This window comes from Rattus norvegicus, chromosome 4 (assembly GCF_021556685.1).
Source record: "Rattus norvegicus strain SHRSP/BbbUtx chromosome 4, alternate assembly SHRSP_T2T, whole genome shotgun sequence".
Lineage (NCBI taxonomy): Eukaryota > Metazoa > Chordata > Mammalia > Rodentia > Muridae > Rattus > Rattus norvegicus.
Window position 1 is genome coordinate 84,447,751 of NC_141537.1, and position 25,255 is coordinate 84,473,005.

Here is a 25,255-nt window from a genome sequence, read left to right on the forward strand (position 1 = left end):
GACCCCTCATCTGCCCCTAATGGTCGCTGGACGTGAAGCTCCCGCTACGGGGTCCCAGGAGTAAGGGGACTTGAGGTCTGTGAACAGAGTTTGCAAGTGCCATCTTCTGCCCAGCATCCTTATCCTTCTTTGCAAATTCTCACCCAATTTTTGAAAATGTCTCTGGATTTCTATTTAGGCGTTTTTCATCATTTTTTTTTAGAGAGAGGATTTTTCGGATTTTTTTAAAGTCAATTTTATATTGTGTTCGAAAAGTATTTTAAACTTTGCATATAAAAAACATATCCATTTGGTATACAGCTCCGTGAGTTTGGGGGGCTTTTTGGAGCGGCATAACCATTGCTCCATCATGATATAAGACAATTCACTTTTTTCCCTCAGTGCTGGCAGCCGTCCAGTTCCCAGATGTAGCAAAAGCCATGGGTTTTGGACACCTGAAAAGCCCCACTGGTCTCTAGATACTCAAGCATTAGCTGACAAGAGCTACAAGGAGGAATAGGTGCCATCATAAGCCCTGTGGCAGTATTTGAACCAGGCTCTGGCCCACTGGCTTGTGCCAAGCCCTCCTTTAGTATAATTACAACAATCCTAGCCTGCCGGGAGTGAAGAAACCTTTGGCAAGTGTGGCCCTGCCAATGCCAAAGCCATAACAGAAGTGGAGTTATGGATGCTAAGAAGATGATGACATTGATCTCTTTGGATCTGAGGAAGAAGTGAAGAAGGGAAGAGACTCCGAGAAGAGTGTCTTGCATGGTATGAATCCAAGAAAGTCAAAAAGCCTGCACTGTCTCCAAGTCTCCATCTTACTAGATGTGAAACCTCGGGATGGTGAGACAGACGAGACGAAGTTAGAGGCCTGTGGCGGAGGTATCCAAGCCAGTGGTTTGGTGGGAGGCTTTGACTCCCGTGGGTTACAGAATTTAAGAGCTTTAAACATAGCGTGTAGTTGAAGATGAGAAAGTTGGAACAGATGTTTGCAAGAACAGGTTGCTTTTGAGGACTGAGTGCAGTCCATGAATGTGGCTACTTTTAACAAAATCTCAACTTCATCCTCACCTCAAGTCAGCACACTTAAGTAGAAGCTCGAAAGATTTTAAAGAACAAAGCTATAAGACATTTTCCTCTTGGTTAAAAAAGATTACAAAGATTGCATCTTGGTAATCGAATCCTCCTACTTTCTTCAGGTTTCTTCCCTGTGGCGTCATTCCTCCCAGAATCTTATATAAATGGGTCTAGCTGCTTTGACCCTTGGTTTCTTCAGTAATGCATGGATTCGCTTACTGCATCTACGCTGAGAATCGTGTACGTCACTCCTGTTTATGGCTGACCACTTAAGGTCACTAAGCACCACTGTCGATTTGTCCATCTGCATCTGTCTGCCCAGTGGGGGATGTTCGGGGATTTCCAGTGGGGAATTTGTTTGTTTGCTTGTTTTTTGTTTGTCCATTTTTTCCATTCATACGTGGTGCTGTATCTCCACCCGGCTCTTGGGTGAAAGTAGGTCTATGATACTTAGGTAAAACGTTTAGATACTTTATTTAGAAGGGTGTGTGTGTGTGTGTGTGTGTGTGTTTTCATGTGTGCACTTGTGTGCAAGCATGTAATTAATATAACTTGCTTAGTCTGTTCAGTGACAATTGTATGTTTATAATTTCCATATTTCTTCCACCCCCAGTGCTCTTTAGTGGCTGTAGTTCTTTGTTTAGGGATGAGGTCCTGTGAGGTCTTCCCCAGCCACATGAGCGTGTCTGTTAGTGTTGTATCTAGTCAGTCTTCTTTAGACAGCTAAACAAGGGATTGTCGCGGTGTCAGGGGTGAGACTTTCCAGTCCCTTCTAGGGGTCACAATCTTACAGCATATTTCCTGCTTTTCTGACTTTCCTCCACTTTTTTCTTCATGTTCCTTGAGCCTACATACACAGTTTGTATTACAGATGTATCTTACCTGTCCAGGCTGGACACTTTGGAATCAGGTGTTCTCTGTACTTTGACCTGTAGTAGATTTCTGTAATGGTCTCTGTCTGCTGCAAAGAGACACTTCTTTGACAAGGGTGGGAGCTAAACTTATCAGTGAGCATGAGGATAAATATTTAGAATGCAGTTAGGAGTCATGTTGGTTTAGAAAAGTGGGGGCATAAGATCTTCCTCTAAGATTCATAACCTTGTTAGTCCCAGGAAGTTGGGAAGGAATCCAGTACCAGTCATGGTTTCCCTCCTGTTGATTAGGCCATGAGCCCAATTAGACAGCCATTGGATACCACCAAGATATGAGCCCCATTGTGTGGCCTTCGGTGTATTTTGCTGTGCTGGTCATTGTTGTGGTTGACAGGCCTCACAGCTGTGTTCATTGCTTCCTGCCCTTGGAAGTTTACACAGCACCTTCCAACACTACGGAAGTTAGTCCTCGGGAAACGGGCTTCAGGTCAGATCTAGCTTGGATCCTCCGGGCCCTGTGTCTGAATCGTGAGGGGCTATCAATTGTAGAGACTTCCCTTCAACCTCTGGGAAGAAACTAAACTATATCCCACTCTTAAAGGGAGGTTTTCTTTTCTTGACTTTTAAGTGTTTCTTTCAATTTAACTTTATTTTGAGAGTTTCATGAGCACTAAATTTATATCATTTCCACGCCCATATCTCCCCACTCCAACTCCTCCTCTGTATCCCCACCCTTTCTCAAATCCAGGACCTCTTCTTTAATCGGTGTTACATGAGTGTGTACGTGCCTATGCGTGTGCAAATACATCCTGCTGGGTTAATTTAGTGTTGCCTATATTTGTACTTGTTTAGAGCTGACCACTTGGGATGGGATAGCCTATCAGAGGGCTCGTCCTGGAGAACACTGATTCTCTCTCTTCTCTCTCTCTCTCTCTCTCTCTCTCTCTCTCTCTCTCTCTCGTCATTCATTGCCTATAGCTCTTCATCTAGGTGTCTAGGTGTAGGCTTTGAGAGTCCCACCATTCACACATCATCTGGTGTTTCCCTGCTGCCACTGTCGCTTCCGTTACCCTAAGGTCTCATGGGTGCAGCTTCCCCTTCTTATCCAAAAGACACAATCTCGAGGTAGACTCCCCCATGCTAGCTCTTAGGATTTCTATTGCCCCTCTTCCTTGGTGTCCCCTGAGTCTTATGTGCAGGTTTGTGTTGTGGATATATCCACTGGGGCTGGCCACTCACAATCAGTTGTGCTGTGTGCTTTGAAAGGGCCTCCGCCCGGCCCGCAGCAGCTCTCTGCTCCCAGACCCGGTGAGAGAGAGACCCAACCGCCTGGTCAGGTGGGCACTCCTGAGGCTGCAGAGCGGAAGAGACCACCAACACTGCTCACCCCTGCCCACATCCCTGGCCCAAGAGGAAACTGTATAAGGCCTCTGGGCTCCCGTGGGGGAGGGCCCAGGATCGGCAGGACCCCTGCGCCTGAGACACCGCCGGACCCTGAAGGAAACAGACCGGATAAACAGTTCTCTGCACCCAAATCCCGTGGGAGGGAGAGCTAAACCTTCAGAGAGGCAGACAGGCCTGGGAAACCAGAAGAGACTGCTCCCTGCACACACATCTCGGACGCCAGAGGAAAAAGCCAAAGACCATCTGGAACCCTGGTGCACTGAAGCTCCCGGAAGGGGCGGCACAGGTCTTCCTGGTTGCTGCCGCTGCAGAGAGCCCCTGGGCAGCACCCCACGAGCGAACCTGAGCCTCGGGACCACAGGTAAGACCAAATTTTCTGCTGCAAGAAAGCTGCCTGGTGAACTCAAGACACAGGCCCACGGGAACAGCTGAAGACCTGTAGAGAGGAAAAACTACACGCCCGAAAGCAGAACACTCTGTCCCCATAACTGACTGAAAGAGAGGAAAAGAGGTCTACAGCACTCCTGACACACAGGCTTATAGGACAGTCTAGCCACTGTCAGAAATAGCAAAACAAAGTAACACTAGAGATAATCTGATGGCGAGAGGCAAGCGCAGGAACCCAAGCAACAGAAACCAAGACTACATGCCAGCATCGGAGCCCAATTCTCCCACCAAAACAAACATGGAATATCCAAACACACCAGAAAAGCAAGATCTAGTTTCAAAATCATATTTGATCATGATGCTGGAGGACTTCAAGAAAGACTTGAACACACTTAGGGAAGCACAGGAAAACATTAATAAACAAGTAAAAGCCTACAGAGAGGAATCGCAAAAATCCCTGAAAGAATTCCAGGAAAACACAATCAAACAGTTGAAGGAATTAAAAATGGAAATAGAAGCAATCAAGAAAGAACACATGGAAACAACCCTGGATATAGAAAACCAAAAGAAGAGACAAGGAGCTGTAGATACAAGCTTCACCAACAGAATACAAGAGATGGAAGAGAGAATCTCAGGAGCAGAAGATTCCATAGAAATCATTGACTCAACTGTCAAAGATAATGTAAAGCGGAAAAAGCTACTGGTCCAAAACATACAGGAAATCCAGGACTCAATGAGAAGATCAAACCTAAGGATAATAGGTATAGAAGAGAGTGAAGACTCCCAGCTCAAAGGACCAGTAAATATCTTCAACAAAATCCTAGAAGAAAACTTCCCTAACCTAAAAAAAGAGATACCCATAGACATACAAGAAGCCTACAGAACTCCAAATAGATTGGACCAGAAAAGAAACACCTCCCGTCACATAATTGTCAAAACACCAAACGCACAAAATAAAGAAAGAATATTAAAAGCAGTAAGGGAAAAAGGTCAAGTAACATATAAAGGGAGACCTATCAGAATCACACCAGACTTCTCGCCAGAAACTATGAAGGCCAGAAGATCCTGGACTGATGTTATACAGACCCTAAGAGAACACAAATGCCAGCCCAGATTACTGTATCCAGCAAAACTCTCAATTAACATTGATGGAGAAACCAAGATATTCCATGACAAAACCAAATTTACACAATATCTTTCTACAAATCCAGCACTACAAAGGATAATAAATGGTAAAGCCCAACATAAGGAGGCAAGCTATACCCTAGAAGAAGCAAGAAACTAATCGTCTTGGCAACAAAACAAAGAGAATGAAAGCACACAAACATAACCTCACATCCAAATATGAATATAACGGGAAGCAATAATCACTATTCCTTAATATCTCTCAATATCAATGGCCTCAACTCCCCAATAAAAAGACATAGATTAACAAACTGGATACGCAACGAGGACCCTGCATTCTGCTGCCTACAGGAAACACACCTCAGAGACAAAGACAGACACTACCTCAGAGTGAAAGGCTGGAAAACAACTTTCCAAGCAAATGGTCAGAAGAAGCAAGCTGGAGTAGCCATTCTAATATCAAATAAAATCAATTTCCAACTAAAAGTCATCAAAAAAGATAAGGAAGGACACTTCATATTCATCAAAGGAAAAATCCACCAAGATGAAGTCTCAATCCTAAATATCTATGCCCCAAATAAAAGGGCACCTACATACGTAAAAGAAACCTTACTAAAGCTCAAAACACACATTGCACCTCACACAATAATAGTGGGAGATTTCAACACCCCACTCTCATCAATGGACAGATCATGGAAACAGAAATTAAACAGTGATGTAGACAGACTAAGAGAAGTCATGAGCCAAATGGACTTAACGGATATTTATAGAACATTCTATCCTAAAGCAAAATGATATACCTTCTTCTCAGCTCCTCATGGTACTTTCTCCAAAATTGACCATATAATTGGTCAAAAAACGGGCCTCAACAGGTACAGAAAGATAGAAATAATCCCATGCGTGCTATCGGACCACCACGGCCTAAAACTGGTCTTCAATAACAATAAGGGAAGAATGCCCACATATACGTGGAAATTGAACAATGCTCTACTCAATGATAACCTGGTCAAGGAAGAAATAAAGAAAGAAATTAAAAACTTTTTAGAATTTAATGAAAATGAAGATACAACATACTCAAACTTATGGGACACAATGAAAGCTGTGCTAAGAGGAAAACTCATAGCGCTGAGTGCCTGCAGAAAGAAACAGGAAAGAGCATATGTCAGCAGCTTGACAGCACACCTAAAAGCTCTAGAACAAAAAGAAGCAAATACACCCAGGAGGAGTAGAAGGCAGGAAATAATCAAACTCAGAGCTGAAATCAACCAAGTAGAAACAAAAAGGACCATAGAAAGAATCAACAGAACCAAAAGTTGGTTCTTTGAGAAAATCAACAAGATAGATAAACCCTTAGCCAGACTAACGAGAGGACACAGAGAGTGTGTCCAAATTAACAAAATCAGAAATGAAAAGGGAGACATAACTACAGATTCGGAGGAAATTCAAAAAATCATCAGATCTTACTATAAAAACCTATATTCAACAAAATTTGAAAATCTTCAGGAAATGGACAATTTCCTAGACAGATACCAGGTATCGAAGTTAAATCAGGAACAGATAAACCAGTTAAACAACCCCATAACTCCTAAGGAAATAGAAGCAGTCATTAAAGGTCTCCCAACCAAAAAGAGCCCAGGTCCAGACGGGTTTAGTGCAGAATTCTATCAAACCTTCATAGAAGACCTCATACCAATATTATCCAAACTATTCCACAAAATTGAAACAGATGGAGCCCTACCGAATTCCTTCTACGAAGCCACAATTACTCTTATACCTAAACCACACAAAGACACAACAAAGAAAGAGAACTTCAGACCAATTTCCCTTATGAATATCGACGCAAAAATACTCAATAAAATTCTGGCAAACCGAATTCAAGAGCACATCAAAACAATCATCCACCATGATCAAGTAGGCTTCATCCCAGGCATGCAGGGATGGTTTAATATACGGAAAACCATCAACGTGATCCATTATATAAACAAACTGAAAGAACAGAACCACATGATCATTTCATTAGATGCTGAGAAAGCATTTGACAAAATTCAACACCCCTTCATGATAAAAGTCCTGGAAAGAATAGGAATTCAAGGCCCATACCTAAACATAGTAAAAGCCATATACAGCAAACCAGTTGCTAACATTAAACTAAATGGAGAGAAACTTGAAGCAATCCCACTAAAATCAGGGACTAGACAAGGCTGCCCACTCTCTCCCTACTTATTCAATATAGTTCTTGAAGTTCTAGCCAGAGCAATCAGACAACAAAAGGAGATCAAAGGGATACAGATCGGAAAAGAAGAGGTCAAAATATCACTATTTGCAGATGACATGATAGTATATTTAAGTGATCCCAAAAGTTCCACCAGAGAACTACTAAAGCTGATAAACAACTTCAGCAAAGTGGCTGGGTATAAAATTAACTCAAATAAATCAGTTGCCTTCCTCTATACAAAAGAGAAACAAGCCGAGAAAGAAATTAGGGAAACGACACCCTTCATAATAGACCCAAATAATATAAAGTACCTCGGTGTGACTTTAACCAAGCAAGTAAAAGATCTGTACAATAAGAACTTCAAGACACTGAGGAAAGAAATTGAAGAAGACCTCAGAAGATGGAAAGATCTCCCATGCTCATGGATTGGCAGGATTAATATGGTAAAAATGGCCATTTTACCAAAAGCAATCTACAGATTCAATGCAATCCCCATCAAAATACCAATCCAATTCTTCAAAGAGTTAGACAGAACAATTTGCAAATTCATCTGGAATAACAAAAAACCCAGGATAGCTAAAGCTATCCTCAACAATAAAAGGACTTCAGGGGGAATCACTATCCCTGAACTCAAGCAGTATTACAGAGCAATAGTGATAAAAACTGCATGGTATTGGTACAGAGACAGACAGATAGACCAATGGAATAGAATTGAAGACCCAGAAATGAACACACACACCTATGGTCACTTGATTTTTGACAAAGGAGCCAAAACCATCCAATGGAAAAAAGATAGCATTTTCAGCAAATGGTGCTGGTTCAACTGGAGGGCAACATGTAGAAGAATGCAGATCGATCCATCCTTATCACCCTGTACAAAGCTTAAGTCCAAGTGGATCAAGGACCTCCACATCAAACCAGACACACTCAAACTAATAGAAGAAAAACTAGGGAAGCATCTGGAACACATGGGCACTGGAAAAAATTTCCTGAACAAAACACCAATGGCTTATGCTCTAAGATCAAGAATCGACAAATGGGATCTCATAAAACTGCAAAGCTTCTGTAAGGCAAAGGACACTGTGGTTAGGACAAAACGGCAACCAACAGATTGGGAAAAGATCTTTACCAATCCTACAACAGATAGAGGCCTTATTTCCAAAATATACAAAGAACTCAAGAAGTTAGGCCGCAGGGAAACAAATAACCCTATTAAAAAATGGGGTTCAGAGCTAAACAAAGAATTCACAGCTGAGGAATGCCGAATGGCTGAGAAACACCTAAAGAAATGTTCAACATCTTTAGTCATAAGGGAAATGCAAATCAAAACAACCCTGAGATTTCACCTCACACCAGTGCGATTGGCTAAGATCAAAAACTCAGGTGACAGCAGATGCTGGCGAGGATGTGGAGAAAGAGGAACACTCCTCCATTGTTGGTGGGATTGCAGACTGGTAAAACCATTCTGGAAATCAGTCTGGAGGTTCCTCAGAAAATTGGACATTGAACTGCCTGAGGATCCAGCTATACCTCTCTTGGGCATATACCCAAAAGATGCCTCAACATATAAAAGAGACACGTGCTCCACTATGTTCATCGCAGCCTTATTTATAATAGCCAGAAAATGGAAAGAACCCAGATGCCCTTCAACAGAGGAATGGATACAGAAAATGTGGTACATCTACACAATGGAATATTACTCAGCTATCAAAAACAACGAGTTTATGAAATTCGTAGGCAAATGGTTGGAACTGGAAAACATCATCCTGAGTGAGCTAACCCAATCACAGAAAGACATACATGGTATGCACTCATTGATAAGTGGCTATTAGCCCAAATGCTTGAATTACCCTAGATCCCTAGAACAAAGGAAACTCAAGACGGATGATCAAAATGTGAATGCTTCACTCCTTCTTTAAATGAGGAAAAAGAATACTCTTGGCAGGGAAGGGAGAGGCAAAGATTAAAACAGAGACTGAAGGAACACCCATTCAGAGCCTGCCCCACATGTGGCCCATACATATACAGCCACCCAATTAGACAAGATGGATGAAGCAAAGAAGTGCAGACCAACAGGAGCCGGATGTAGATCGCTCCTGAGAGACACAGCCAGAATACAGCAAATATAGAGGCGAATGCCAGCAGCAAACCACTGAACTGAGAATAGGTCCCCTATTGAAGGAATCAGAGAAAGAACCGGAAGAGCTTGAAGGGGCTCGAGACCCCAAAAGTACAACAATGCCAAGCAACCAGAGCTTCCAGGGACTAAGCCACTACCTAAAGACTATACATGGACTGACCCTGGACTCTGACCCCATAGGTAGCAATGAATATCCTAGTAAGAGCACCAGTGGAAGGGGAAGCCCTGGGTCCTGCTAAGACTGAACCCCCAGTGAACTAGTCTATGGTGGGAGGGCGGCAATGGGGGGAGGGTTGGGAGGGGAACACCCATAAGGAAGGGGAGGGGGGAGGGGGATGTTTGCCCGGAAACCGGGAAAGGGAATAACACTCGAAATGTATATAAGAAATACTCAAGTTAATAAAAAATTATAAGCCCGTGGGAAAAAAAAAAAAAAAAAAAAAAAAAAAAGAAAGGGCCTCCATTTGCTACAAAAAGAAGCCTCTTTGACAAGGAATGAAAGCTACATTCACCTGCGGTATAAGGGTAATAATAATAATAATAATAATAATAATAATAATAATAATAATAAAACGTTAAATGCAGTTAGAGACTACACTGGTTCAGGAAAGCGGCAACAGTATATTGCCTCTAGGGTCCACAATGTCACCAGCCATGGTAGTTCACAATTTCAGGCAAGAATTCCTTCCTACTGAGTGGACCTTAAGTTCAATTAGATAGCTGCTGGTTATCCCCAAGATAAAAGTTCCCTTGTTGCATTGTTGGGCCTATCTTGCTATGCTGGTCATTGCTGTGATTCATAGCTTTACAGCTGGATAGGACTTTTAACTGCCTCCCCCATCCTCCAGTAGCTTGCACCACACCCTTAGTCAGATGAAAGCTAGTTAGTTCTCAGAGAGCAGGCTTCCAGATTAGTTGCATCTTGATTCCTCCAAGTCCCATGTTTAAAGTGTGTGGTGTCTTCAGTAATAGGGTCTTAACTTCAAGTCCCCAGAGGCGACCAAGGGCAATGACGATAGCCTGTACTATTGAGAGTCTCTCTAATTCCCCTGACCAACAACTCAAAGGAAGGTTTTTCCATGTCTGGCATTGAGGTTTTGGTTCATAGTCTATAAGTGTTATCACTTCAAGTGATATAACTTCATCCAAAGTGTGTGTATAAACACATTTATATATGTCAGATATGTATTTTATGTAGACATATTGTTTTCCCTATGGCCTTTTCAAACATCTTGAATGTTATTTGCCTTTCTGCCTCTCCCCCTTCCTCTCACTCTCCCCCTCCTTGTCTCCCCCTCCCTCCTTCTTTCTCTGCCCCCTTCCCAGTTAAACGCTCTCTTCCATGTACTATTCCCCTCTTTATAGCACCTGCCTTCTACTCTTCCCCCTCTCTAGAACTCCTTCCCCCTCCCTCCACTGTCCCTCTCTACTTTCCTGGCTTCTGCCATTAATTCAGGCTATATGCTAAAATATAAGGATTCAGAGCTTAGATCTAAAAATGAGAGACTAATGATTTGCCAGGGATCAAACATTTGGTAAAATGACTGAGTTGGAATGCTGGGTCCTGACATTGTCGAACAGGGTCAAGTATGGAGAGGTTTGGGACTGGAGATACAGCTCAGCGATAAGGGTTCTTGTCTAGCATGTGCAGCACCACAGGCTCAAATCCCAGCCACATGGGCAGGTAAAGGAAGAAAGATGGATCTTCAAGATCCGTATCTTCAGAGAAGCGTCTGTCCAAAGATCTGAGAGCAGGATGATATGGTGGTTGAGAATGGGAAATATGAAACAGGCCACATGTCTCAATTTTCTTACATGTGACTTTTAGGTCTACTTGAAAATCTAGTGAACACCTAAAACTGAACACATCAAAACCAAATGCACCGTTTTCTCCTGATTCTTAAACGTCCTCTTTCTGAACCCCGGGTCCCAAGAATCCAGGCTACCCACTTGATAAACCACTGTCCCCCAACCCCTGACCCCCTCAGCAACCTTTGATCTACATCAGAAAAATTCAAGTCAAAAATTTCCACCACCTCCCCCAACCATGTCAAGCTGCCGTTATCTATCATGCTATCATGGAACAAGCATGTGGTCTACATTGAAGTCCGGTTAGGAACCATGCAAGGTACCAATGTTAACTGCAGTTTCACCACTTAACAGCTTTCCTGTTTTTCTGAACAGACATGAATCAAAATAACTGGTAATAAGCAAGAATCTACAATACTTGTCATCCACATTTGTGGTCTACATGGACTGCCTATTGACATTCTCTCCCCCATATTCTCAGACATTGTTGAAAAGAAGCAAAGTAAAATCCTAGACATGGGGTTGGGGATTTAGCTCAGTGGTAGAGCGCTTGCCTAGGAAGCGCAAGGCCCTGGGTTCGGTCCCCAGCTCCGAAAAAAAAAAAAAAAAAAAAAGAACCAAAAAAAAAAAAATCCTAGACATGATTCTTGTACCCTGTTGACTCAATATAGCAAAGATCAAATATTACTCTTTGTGGGAGTGAATCATTCAACCACACCTTAACAATCACAAGAACAAATGCCGCCTTGGTTGATAAAGAGTTTATAAAAGAGATTCTTATCTTTCCTAATTCTATGCTACTTTGAACATAATATTAAATGGCAAAGGTCTCTTCAGGAATGGCTATTACTTCTATTGGGTTTTGGATAGAAAGTTAATTTTTATTAAACTTAAGATAATACAAGGATATGCTAAGTGGCTCAATTTAAAATCTCAGATCTCCAAAGCAGAAAAAAAAGCTAAATTGTTTAACAAAATCTTATTTCTTTTAGAATAATTGTGAAACGCACTCACACAAATTCCTTTTAGGAGAGTCCAAACTTGAAAGAAATGCTCATTTTTTTCCTTTAGGTAAATCTGAAGAGCACTGATTTTGGATTTATGATGAATCTATCATGCCCTATTCTCAATTATCTAAAGAAAATATGATCAGTAATATCCGTAGAAAGCTCAACTTTTTCATAAGAAAAGCATAACTTGTTGAATGTAGTGTGGTCTTTTTCTTATTAGTTTGACTCTGAGGTGATAGGGCATGGGATCTTGTTCTCCCATACCCTGTGTTCTACATGATTTAACGTATTTCTATTGTGAAGTCGCAGGTACACAAGGAAATACTGCTTATCTAAGTCATATATTTATAGAACTTTCTTATCTTAATAATCTATAAGTTAAGAAAAATGACAGAACATATGATGAGGACAGCGATTAATTGGAACGATTATAAAAACAAGGTTCATTCAAAATGTTCATGTAGTATTTGTAGAGGTTCAGACTATATACAAGGAAACCCCAAAATGAAGATAATGAAGCCCAAGGTAAAGATATCCGTGTGTGTGTGTGTGTGTGTGTGTGTGTGTGTGATGGCACATCTGTTCTCACCTTCCTCCTTTGGAGTCAGGGTCTCTCTTTCACTGTTGCTTTGTATGCTAGGCTAGCTGGCCCGTGGGTTTCTGGGTTTTCCCTGTCTCTACCTCCCATCTTGGCAGAGGAACACTGAGAGCACACTGTCACACTTGGCTTTTACATGTGTGAGATGGGGACTTGAACTCAGGTCCTCATATTAGCCGAAGTGCTTTGCCCACCAAGTCATCAACCTAACCCACAAAGGAAGTATACAATTCCACGTGCAGACAATCATTCACTTGAGAAATTCATCTCCTCCCACCAAAGTTCCAACTCTCACAAAAAGTAGTGTAGAATTTATTTTAAATCTTCATAAGCTCACAGTAAGACATTTAACAAGTGCTTTCTGACTCTGCTTGTTAACTGATTATTGAAAAATGAAATGTCCAGGCCGGACTTTTGGGGGTGGTGGGTGTGGTGGGTTGCATGAAAGATGCCCCACGCAGATCAGATATCCGCACAGTTGCTCTCCATGTGGGGGCGCTGTTTGGGGAGGTGGTGCAGCCTTGCTGGAGGAAGGCTTTGAGAGTTCATAGCCTCGCCCTACTCTAAGTCCTGTTTTTCTGCCTTGTGTGTATGGTTGAAGATGCGTTCTCTCAGCTTGCTATTCCAGCATGCCTCCCCCACCATAACTAACTCCTCCTCTGGAACTGTGAGCCCAAATAAACTCTTTCTTCCATCAATTGCTTTTGGTTATGGTGTTTTATCCCAGCAACAGAAAGTTAACCAATACACAGGGTTAGCAGTAGCCACTTAGAGGCAGTTATTGAAAATACGATGCCGGTCAACTCAAGTCGCCACACACAGTTCCCTGAGTCATTAGTAAAACATACATGAATTCTTTTCCTTTTAGCTATATAGGAAAACATTTTTCTGGTGCTGACTCATTGTCTAAGATTAGTAGCACATCTCTTTGTTTAAGTTTTTATTGATTGTTCGTGAATTTCACAGCATGCACCCCAGTCTCACTCATCTCCCCGTCCCCTTGTCTCTGCCTTCCCCCCTTGCAGCTTCCTTAAAAGAAAACTAATTTTAAAAAAAAAAGCTGTTGTGGAAGCTGTAGTGTGTTGCTACAGTAAATGTGTCTCTCAGTAAACTCTTTTCTCTATACATCTTTACTTGCAAATTTTTGTTGTAATGAGTCATGGGTCTGGATCGAGGCCTCTGGCTTCTGCCACACTATAATACTGGATCCTCACAGGGACTCCTCCTGGATAGCCTCTAGTTGCCCTGTGTCATGGAGATCCTGTAGCTTTGGTTCTGCAGGACCTGTCCCTTCGCACACTCCAACAGTTCATAGATGGGTTAGATGTTGGGGTGGCTCAACTCAAAGCCCTGGATCTGGACCTGGGTAGTAGCTGAGTTGGTCATCCTGCCAGCTCTCCTGCACCCACATCTAAACCACCAGGGTGAGCTCTCTAGAACTGTCCTAGCTAGCTCACCCAGTGCTGCATCTTGTAAGGAGGAGGGCTAGTTCTCCTGCTCTCATGCCCTTGGGCCAGCTCATCTGCTCCCGCCTGGGCCAGCTCTACTATGCTGTCCAGGCGAGGTGTGGGACTCGCTGTCCTGAGGAGCAGCATATTTCTAATACAAATCATTTGACAGGCTATTGGATGGCTCACCTACTTCAAGTAGCAGACTGTTGGCAAACCCAGGGCACACACAAACTTTGAATTGAATAAAGGACAGAGGCTATGTTTTGGATACTGTGTGGCTATATAGAGAGATATAAAACAACGTCACAACATTTTTTGAGTCATGGATTGGTGGGTTACCAGGACCTCTGACTACTGAAGGTGATACAAAAAAAAATGAAAAAAAATCGATATATCCTCCAGTTCTTAGGCTACTTCTGTGGGTCTGATGTGAAGTACTTGCAGAACTGGTGTGAACTAAGTCTTCTCTTAAGGTACGTGAAAAGTCTTTCCAACATCAAGATGACTTGGAAGACCTCAAGATCAGCCCATTACCCAGCTAAGAGGGATGCCAAAGAGAAATCTGTGCATCTTCAGCCTTCGCAGATGAGAACACTCAGGCCCACTCGAGGCATTTGCATATTGGAGCTAGCCCATTAGTCTCATGCATTAGAACCACACCCCGCTGCTGTCTGGGGCTCCACATGCTGCTGCTTATAGGAAATTAACTGGGAAGTCGACGAAGCAAGAAATGACAAATCTGCCCTTTCGCTTCAATTTAAATTTCTTCTTTTAAATTATGGATGCCTCATGGTACATGTGTGGATGAATGTGTCTGTAAGCACCTGCATGTGTGTAGTGGAGACCAGAGGTAAACATTGTATGTATTCTTCAATCACCCCCTGCCTTCTATTATATATCAGGGTTTCTCACCGAACCCAGTGCTACCTGCCTTCATGCCTGACTCTTCTGTGGGTGCTAAGGATTGAAGCTCAGGTCTCCAAGCTTGCACAGCAAACACTTTACCAACTGAACCATCAACCCACCCTGTGTCTATTTTTTTTTTAAGGTCTATGCTTGGTTGATATCTCTCCCTTACTCTAGGTCTACTGAAGCTATGCATCCAGACAAACAGTGCAAACTGAAGCAGCTGGGAAGCCCCCGGCAGGTGGTTGCTACAGCAAGATAAGGAAACTGCCCTCACATGGGAGTAGGGAAAAAACTGGTCCTGGATAGGTGGGTGGTGTTAGTCTGAGGAGGGTCTGACTCAGCGGGAGTTGGCATTTATAGGTGTTGTTAAGTTGTTTAAAGATACATGGTCCAAAGATATTTAAACAAAATATTATGTCCAAATGTCCATTTATTAACCAGATAACCAACTCTTGGACAGGAGTCTGGAATGGAAATGTTGCTCGGAATGCAGCGCGATACCAAGGAAATGTTTTGCAGTAACATTTGCAAACCTTTAGAGCCAGCATCCCACGCTCCTACACAGTAGTCAAGTACATTCTCATGTTGGTACCACAAAATCAGTGCTGACTGAAAGGACCGCTAGTTCAACACAAAGCCAACCCCAAGACTGCTCATCCCTAATTATGTAAATATACTTTACCAAAAGGTAACTGTTTTCTCCAAGTATTACTAATGAATAATACAGATTTGCTTTTCCAAGACTTCAGTGAATTAGGATAGGACAGTCACAAATATGTGCATGCCCACACGCACTGCGCACGTGAACATATACGATGGGGTCTTCATTCTCAGAATATCTATGTCTGATAGTCTCCATTTTGTAGAATCAGTAATTCACCAAGTTAGTCAGTAGCAAACCATTGCTTCCAGGGGAAACATGAGGTTGGTTCCCATGTTCCTCCTCTCACAGAAGTTTTTTCTGTTCATCAAATACACATGAAGTATCTGTTTGAAGAAATCATGTTTAATATGCGTCGTTGACTTGTTAGCTTTGAACAGAACCTTCAGCACTAGCTGAATGAAACACACGGATGTATGTTCTCTGTCAGGAGTGTCTTCCATTTTAAATGGTGAAATCGCCAACAAAAGGCACAAAAATGTACCAGGGAAGGGCACTGGATTGTAGTGTGAGGGTGAAGGCCAGAAGGCAGGACACACCCTAGTTCCACTGTCTTGGCAATGTAAACGCATGCGTGACACTTTTCTAGTGCTCTATGTGTGTCTATGAATGGTTACATAAATGTCACAAGAACAGACCTTAGGGCTGAGACCAAATGTCAACAAGTAAGAAAATCAAAGTGTGGAAACTGACTACCGACTGACCGACTGTGTGATCCATGCAGTCCTCCAACAAAAAAAGTTTGGCCCAGAGCTGCTGAGACCGCTTACAGCCACGCTGTCATTTCAAAACCCACCAGGAGCACACTTGCATATATATTTACTGTTGACTTCAGGGGGGAGTATGTTTCTGTAGAGTGTCAGGGTTTTTTTTTTTTTCTTAAGCTTGAAAATTCTTAGAACTGTGTGTTCCTTTGAGCTCTTTATAAAGCCCACCCTATGTCTCTCTGGCATGCTTGAAATGGGAAAATGCAAAGGTTCCTATTCTTGAAAGTAGCAGGAAATCTGAAACTCCAGAGCCTCTCTGTCATCCCAGAGTCAGGAAGTCAAAGCCACAGCCTTCCCCTGGCCAGGGCTGAGCATGGCACTTTGTGTGACTTGGCATGAATCCATGGGAGAGGGTGGGTCACACAGGGCCCGGCACTTGGTTCTTCCTGGGTGATCTTTGGCTGTAAAGGGAGGATAATAACATTTATCTGATGGTGTTGTGGAAAAGCAAAAATCATTTTGCGTTTGTTCTTATCACAAATAGAAACAATAATCATTGAACTTATAGGAAGCATAGACAATGAATTCAAAGGAACCTAAGGTCATGCTAACAAAATAAACATTTTTCAAGGACACTATATTTGGGTTAGTGATAAAAAAAAGTATAGCTTAGCTGTGGGTTCTCTGTAGAGCCTTTTTGAAGCATTCTAGCCTGTGACCAGCACATCAGGACACCCATACCCTGGTCACTCAGGACTTCCCTTGCCATCAGCTGTTCCAGCAATGTCCTTGCCCTGCTCTCTGCAGAACACTGGAGGCCAATGGCCATGCCAAGGAGTCCACAGAGGAGCTGACCGTAGCATGGGGAGCTCCATGTTCATGAGGTTCCCTGTGTCCCTCCCTTAGCTCTTCATGGGTTTGTGCTCCCTTTTATGGCTAGACTGTACCTCTCATATGGCAGTGGGGATTTACAAAAAATTAAACACTTTTATTTACTTTTAATCACATGTGTATGTGCATCTGTGCAAACACACACATGTGCATGCGTGTGTATACATCATGTGTGTGTGTGTGGGTCTGGCTTGAGTTTTATCTGAAGCATACAGAGTAGAAAAGCATCAGTCTAAGGGGCTGTGATAGGAAGAGAAATCTGCCTGAAAAAGGCAAATACCAGAACAGAACGTTGTGTATCTAGCAGATACTTCTACGTGGAGATGTGACAAACACCCACAAACACATGCACACGGGTATAAAGACTGAGATAGATGTTTGCAGTAGACATCTATCAGAAAATAGCAGGTTATACTTACACAAAGTTGTTTCCTCCCACAGCCTTATATGATCACAATTTCCTATCACGTGAGTTCCCTCTCAAAGGGCAGGACAGGCAACCTTTACAGACTGTGCAGCTGTGGGTGCTGGCTCAGTGCCTTCCTGAATCACCCACTATCAAGAAGCATCTTTGGCATAGCTGTCATAAACCAAAGTTCAAATTCCAGCCAAAAGAAATATGTAATTCAATAGTGAAAACATCAATTAAAAATTACATCACTGTGGCCAAGTGTGGTAGCACACGCCTTTAGTCCCAGCACTTGGGAGGCAGAGGCAAGTGGATCTCCATGAGTCAGAGGTCAGTTTAGTCTTCAATGAGAGTTTTAGGACAGCCAGGGCTATGCTGAGTTCTAACCACAGGGTTCTGTCTCCCCCTCCCCCAAAGAAACAAGACAAAAACAAACAAAACAAGAAGAAAAGGTGTCATCATTTTATGAGAGTGTGATGCTTAAAGTCGGGTCTCCCAGACTGTGGAATCTGGCCTCTGTGCACCCACAGTTATGGTTAGAATATTTCAGTGCAAGCATTACGTGAAGTTAGCTTTTCCACCGACCTGAGGGGCCCTGCAGCTGACAAGGGTAGGAGGAAGATCTCTCACTGGCCTGAGGATTGTCTGCTGTTTCTTCTCCTTGTACTAAGGGAGTAACTGCAGGATTCTTTTGTTATCATTGTTTTTGTTTTTTCAAGATAGGGCAGACTTCTGTGTGTAGCCTGCAGACCTTACTCTGCAGACCAGGCTGGCCTCTGGAAAACACTAGAGTGAAAATGCAGTTCAAGTTTGGCCTCTTTGCTGTGGGATTGGCCCTTGATCACGACTAGGAGATCCTGAGAGGGGAAGCAAGGTAGCTGTGAGCTCGAGTGTGCTGAGGACAGACTTTCCAGGACTTCCCAGGGCTTTCCAGGGCTTTCCAGGCCCGGGGTGCTGGAGATGCCTCATTTGCATAAGGAGGAATTCTAGGTGCTGCTGAACATGACCTTATAAAGGGAGAGGAAGCATAACTTGGCTACCAGGCTACGTGATCTACGGAGGAGAATAAATGTGGGAGCACAGGGCTACATGGGCCACGCACGAAGACCAGGACATCAGGAGTGGGGTGGGGGAGTGGCCATCCTACTCCTGAGGATCTTAGAACTAGATTTCTAGGATTTGGAAATGCTTCGACTCTATCCTTGCCCTGGGCCTCCTCCCCACTGCTCCCTGGCTCCACAGAAAGGCCATCATGATAGTAAATTGGCCAAAAGGAATGGTTAATTAGAAAGTCAGAGTAGCCAAGCAAAGGACCAGAAGTGCATGAAGAAATCTGCAGTGAGGACCCAGTTGTTCAGCTTTGATCTCCCAGGGACAAGAGAGTTGCTTACCCAACTGATGCCATGCAATCTTACCACCCAAGCTTTCCCTGGTCACTGAGTGAAGGTGTCTACAGCCAACAGCTGGGCAGAAGGATAGGCGGGGTCTTGGGTTCCTGGGCTTGGGGTTTGGAGGAAACCAGAAGTGGGAAAAGAAAGCTGGAGAGGAAGAAGCCCCCATAGGTTAGGTGAGTCATAGCATGTCCATGAGGGCTGGCCAATTGAAGTTCAGAGCAGCCCAGACAGAACATGGCATGTTATAGTTTGAAGCTGTTGATAGGAAAATAGGTTCTAACAGCGTAGAGGGTAGATATCTCCCCAGCTTTAGTGCTGATAAAGGCTTGTTATAAATATAAAGGCCATGTGTGTCTTTTATCTGGGAACCAAATAATTAAGGGCGGAGTAAAAGTCCCCGGTTGAGATTAAATATTTTCAACAACACCGAGGCATTGTATACATTGTATAGAAAAGCCTAGAAAGTGTAGGAAGCTTGGGTTACTCTAGAGACCATCTATTTTATTTGTAAATAGCAAACTATAACAAATCAGCTTATAAAGTCTCCCACCAAAACAAAGTCCCTGAAGGCACGTCACCTCCGTGCCGTGCCAGTGACAGTCTCCGGCAACCTCAAAGCCCATGCCACAGAGCATGCTTACCCGTGAGCAGCCCTCTGACCTATCACCTCCAGGCAGAAGAGAGGCCCGCAAGGGCAGAGGTCAGCCACAGCTTCAGAATGGCTCTCCTGTAATTATGCTTTGTCAGGGCTTTGAGAAACATTAACTGAAGGAGAAACTGAAAGGTACCTATAGCTTTATCACCTGTGAACATTTTTTTTTTTGCATTTTATTTCAGGCTTTTAAAAAATGTGTTTTAAAACTACTCAGACCGATCAGCTATAGTGAATGTTCCCATCCTTAAAACACCTTTTGGAAGCAACAGACTCGAAAGTTAAGGAAATTATTAAATACATAGGCTTCTCCCAACCACTGTTATACCCATTAGAAAAATTCACAAATGGATGAGTCAGGGAGTCAGAGAGAAGGAGTTATAAATGTCCTTTGGCTATAAAAACATGCATAATTATAAATATCAAAGAATTAAAAATGAAGCAAAACAAGTCACTAGGCTTAAAACTTTTTGATGGTCCCTCTGTTGTAGTAAAAATTAATTGGGGGTTTCTACCCAACCTTGGGTCCTTCAGTTCCCAGATAAAAGACACAATAGCTCTACACTCGTGACAGCTTTAAAAGCACGAGAGCTTGTCAGAAGCCAATCCTCTATTCTGTCTACTTCCTGTTACTAGCCCAGGACTATAACTTGCCATGATCCGCCTGGGCAGCTCTTCCTCCAATTGGCCAGCCCTCATGGCTATGTTCTCCTGATTCACCTACCTCATGGCATCTTCTCCTCTCTCTTCATCTCCTTCTCCTGTGGTCTCTGCCTAAAGACCCCAAGTCTGGAAACTGAAGCCCGCCTACCTCTATTCTGCCCAGCTATAGGCTGTGGGCATCTTTATTCAACCAATAGTTTTACATTAAGGAGCAGGGCTACATAACATCAGGTGGTACTCATGAGGTCTCCTCATCCCTAGGGGCAACTGGACCTGGGGGGACAATATTTAACACTATAATACATAGCAACAGGCCAAACATCAACACCTTCAATGCTGTTGAAGAAATGAAAAAATAAAGTTGCAGAAACCAGGTAAATGAGAAATCAACACTATACCTTGAAAGGACCACAGCAACTACAGTATTCTTGTGGTATAAAAAAGGGAAATAGTCAAGGTACCTATCAATAGAGAAAAATTATGGTAAGTTAATACAAAAGAACACTGGAATCTTTAGGAAGAGAAAGATTTTATACATATATATATATATATACACATATACATATACACACACACACACACACACACACATATATATATATGAAAGTTCTCTGGAACGTATTGATGCACCATAAAGTTTAAAACAAGAGAAGGATAATTTCAGTATTGTGTACTCCACACACAGTTAGTTGGGGGACAGATTAGCTGAGATAGAAAAGCCCCAGGTGAATCAAGAGGTTGCACTTGTTGTACAGGACCATCGAGCAGGGCGTGCTTCTTAGGTTCTGGGGTGGCGATTTCTTCTCCTCTTGACTTATATGCCATGAAACAACCGCACAATCCGAGCTGCAGCGTCTTAATTGTAGTGGCTCTCCCAGGCTGGTGGGTAGTTTATGCAGTCAGTCCTTCATGAGAACATCATACATCCACATCACCCGATGCCTGGTCAGCTCCATCCTGTCCTCTTTGCCAGCTCCTTTGAGCACCGTGGACTCTCTATCCCTGTGCCCACACCTAGGCTCCCAGCATGACTTTCTTCTGCTTCTGTGGATGGAACGTGCTTCCAGTTGCAAGCCCTTTGCTAGTCAACGGAGTCTCAGACTTTTTCCCAAATTAAAATCAAACAGCGGAAAGAGAAAAATAACATGTATTGCAACAGTTCCGATAGACGTGGAGAGCTTCCAGTAACAAGCACGAGTTCTCGCTGGCGAGGAGCGCTCAGCTGAATCCGTTAAGCTAGCTCTTCTTCTTGACCGAGTGTGAAATCATATCCTGCTGAGCATTGTCGTGGAGTGGTGTAATGGGGTTGCTATGCTATTCCAAAGACAAATAGTGTTATTTCTCATCATAATTAAAGGTAGATTAAGTGAAATGTTCCTATGATCCCATTTTGAAAAAAAGATTATTGTCAGTGTTAACATGCAAAAATGCCACTTACGGAAGGTTAGATCCATCAGTTGTTATATCTAGAATATGGGACCTGGGAGCAGCTCAGGAGTGTTTTTCTCCTTAGCACCCCTGCTCCCAGACCTCTTAGTACACCGTTTACACCTTTCTCACAGGGATAATCCCTTTCTTGGGATTTCTCTAGTTAACTGTGGATCATTCTTGAAGCCAAACTGGTTCACAGATTGCCAGACACCACCTGCCCTCCCTCACACTGAGTGTGTTTTCACAGCTCCACCCCCCTCCCCCATGATCTAGGATTCTGAGAAGTGATTTATTTAGGTCAGATGTAAAATTAACTTGGGTTCTGCTCCATGTCCCGTGATGTCTGGGTGGTGGTCACTGCACCTGCTGGGTTTCCCACACCTTGTACACGCTCACCTTAGGTGGCTCAAGTGAACTCCAGGCCACCTAGCCCTGCCCTGGCACTAGCTGTTCAATTCATGAAGTGTAATTTGGGCAACAAAGGGATGTTCTCTGTTTGTGACGGCCGAGTTGGCAAACACTGACTTTCCAGGTTGGAGGGTGAAGATCGGGGCCACGACAACACGTTCCCTGGCTTCATTTCAGGCCTGCGGAGTTTCTGAGTCTCCCAACTCAATTCCACGCTCCTAAGCTCCATCCATTCCAGCAGTGCTGACACCAGCAGTCCCATTTGGGGGATATTTGGGATGTCTTCTATGTCTTAATGAGCAACCGAGTAAGGCTGCACAAGGGACTTGCAGGCACTCAAAGCCAGCACCTTGTTTCCTTTGGGAGAGGACTATCCTCTGCTTGCAGATGTCCTGGGTGTCCTGTGGCTTGAGAGCCTGGCGGGACACGAACTCAGTAGCCTGTCTGTATGGCACAAAGTGCAGTTGTCTCTTGCTAGGCTGGTGGGTGAAAGCAGCTCTCCAGCGTGCCTGTCCCTCTGTGACCTTAGTGCCCGTGCTTGGCATGAAAAGCCAGCATTTTGGCTGAACTGACTTCTTAAATTTTATTAATTGTATTCATGTACAAGGTGAGGGTTGAGGCTGCCATTAAGTAAGAGAGAAAATTTTAATAATAGTTGAAACAATCTATATTCTAAAAAAACACTGTGTATGTCCTAGTTTCTTCTTCTTCTTCTTCTTCTTCTTCTTCTTCTTCTTCTTCTTCTTCTTCTTCTTCTTCTTCTTCTTCTCCTCCTCCTCCTCCTCCTCCTCCTCCTCCTCCTCCTCCTCCTCCTCCTCTTCTTCCTTCTCCTCCTCCTCCTCCTCCTGCATTCTGTTGCTATGAATAACATGATGACCAAAAACAACTTGAGGAGGAAAAGTTTTATTTGGCTTATATGTCCCAGTCACCTTCAATCACTGAAGGAAGTCAGGATGGTGGTGACTCAAGTAGGAGCAGAGGCAGGAACCTGGAGGAACACTGGTGACTGGCTTGCTTCCAGGGTCATGATCAGCCACTGCTTTTACACAGTCCAGGTTCCTACCTAGAGATGATGCTGCCCATGGTGGTCTGGGCCCTCAGAGAAAATGTCCCTCGAGCATGCATGCCCACAGGCCAGTATGACAGAAACAGTTCCTCAGTTGAGCTCTCTCCTCCCAGGCGTGTAAAGCTGACAAGTAAGATTAGCCATCACGAAATATACAAAACACACCCAGGGAAGAAGACCACGAGTATGTCTGCCTTCACACATGTACATTTCAGAATTAAAGAAAAGCTATTTTCGGAGGTGCTCAGGGAAACTCTACGACAACAGTACCATGTTGTGTAGATAAAACAAAGTCTTGATGATTTAGTTTGAGTGGAGGTTACAAGAGCCGAAAATAACTAGATTTGGTTGCATGAGTAAGAAACAGAGACTGAAGAAAATATCTAAAATTACCAGTTTTTACCTCTAACTTAATCTCCCATTACTGAGCTCTTACTTGGTGCAAAGTCAGGGTCAAAAATATCTTACATATATGTCACATTTCGTATCTTTTAATTCTCATAATAAATTGGTCAGATGTGTATTTTTGTCTCTGGTTACATATAAAACAAAACTTAAGTTTCAAAAAGTTAAGTATCATTTCCCGGGCAGTCTCATGCCAAGCCTTGTGAAGCTATATTCCCACATGTGTTTTTAAAACTGCATAATGGGGCCCTATGTTAAATACTCTGATTCTGTGCTAAAATATTTGACAAGAAGCAACTGAAAAGAGGAAGGATATATTTTAGCTGGTGATTTGAGATTATAGTCCACCACAGCAGGACTGGGTGGGGAGCAAGGTGGGGTTCATGGCAGTGGGGGTAGGGAGCTGGGACCACTCACATGTCAGAGATCCAGAAAGCAGAGAGAATGAATCCAGCAGAAGTGGCGCGCATCTATAAAGCCTAAGACCCTCCCTCCCCACAGCAACTCACATGAGGCCCCACCTCCTAAATATCCTAAATCTTGCCAAAGATAAGCATGGCCAGAATGGCCCCAAGTGTTCAGGCACATGACCTGTGGGGGAATCTTTCACACACAAACCACAGCAGGCTTTATTTTATCTCTGGTCAACCAGGAGTGGAATGTGGTGCTTTTGAAGAACAAGGGTCTGCTAAGGCTCGGCTTTGCCTCAGACCCACAAAACCAGCAAGCCAACCAAAATAAGCTTTGTTCCTTTAGCATCCGGTGTTATCCACACAGCAAAGCCTTTCAGGTCACCTCACTCGCTTGAGAACTCCCCAGTATTTGCTCTTAAGGCAAGTGTTTAAAATTACACAAGAGGGAGTAAGGTCAGTGGGTGAGAAATACAAGGACAGCAATGTCAAGGGGCAGGTCCAAGGCACATGTGAAGGTGTCTGTTTGGGAGGAAGTGAAAGGTCTCCGCTAGATGTCACGTCTCCTGGCCCTCAAACAGGACTTACCTCTCAATATTCCTCATTCAGCAAACAGCCTTTGACACTTGATAACCTCAGTAAGCCAAATCCACAAATGTTCATTCCTCTTTGCTTTTAAAAACAACAGTCCCCGAGGGCTTCTTTTCAATGACACGAAAAAGCATGTATAGTAACTTAACACCTGTGGTTCCAGCACTTCAGGGACTAAAGCAGGAGGATTGCTAGTGAGTCCAGATCTAGCCTGTGATACATTGCAAGTTCCCGGCCAGCCTGGGCTACAGAGTGAGCCTCTGTTTAAAACAAACAATTAAAAAAAGAGTATAGGTTAAAATCAACCCAATGCACTATACAAATTAAGATGTTTGCTGAAGAAACAGAAATTTATTTTACCGTGGTGCTCTGAGAAGCAGGACACGCCTATGGCACCAGGGCTGAGTCAGAGGGTGTGGTGAGAGCAGAAACAGAAAACTGATAATCTCCCTCAGCAAGCCAAACAAAGCAAAATTCCGCTGAGGAAACTCCATCCTTCTTGAGGTCAGGCCACTTTAAAGCTGGCACTTGCTGCCTGCAGGGAAAAGGCCCCGAGCAGAGCAAGGCTCACTGTGCTGTGAACGC

The 25,255-nt window shown here is 43.4% G+C and overlaps 1 long non-coding RNA gene and 1 pseudogene across 2 annotated transcripts; one reads left to right on the forward strand and one right to left on the reverse strand.

The window, feature by feature from the left end:
- Nucleotides 1-419: 419 nt before the first annotated feature.
- Nucleotides 420-1,079, forward strand: Eef1b2-ps1 (eukaryotic translation elongation factor 1 beta 2, pseudogene 1; annotated as a pseudogene).
- A 14,317-nt stretch (nt 1,080-15,396) lies between these two features.
- On the reverse strand, nt 15,397-25,064 carry LOC147994867 (uncharacterized). 2 transcript variants are annotated; one of them, XR_015686608.1, is made up of 5 exons: nt 25,031-25,064; nt 24,668-24,930; nt 20,758-20,820; nt 19,066-19,188; nt 15,397-16,811 (listed from the first exon to the last, which is right to left on the reverse strand). It is a non-coding gene; the product is annotated as an uncharacterized LOC147994867 (long non-coding RNA). The 2 variants fall into 2 exon arrangements; XR_015686609.1 differs by lacking the exon at nt 19,066-19,188 and having other exon boundaries at nt 25,031-25,055.
- Between the last annotated feature and the right edge of the window lie 191 nt (nt 25,065-25,255).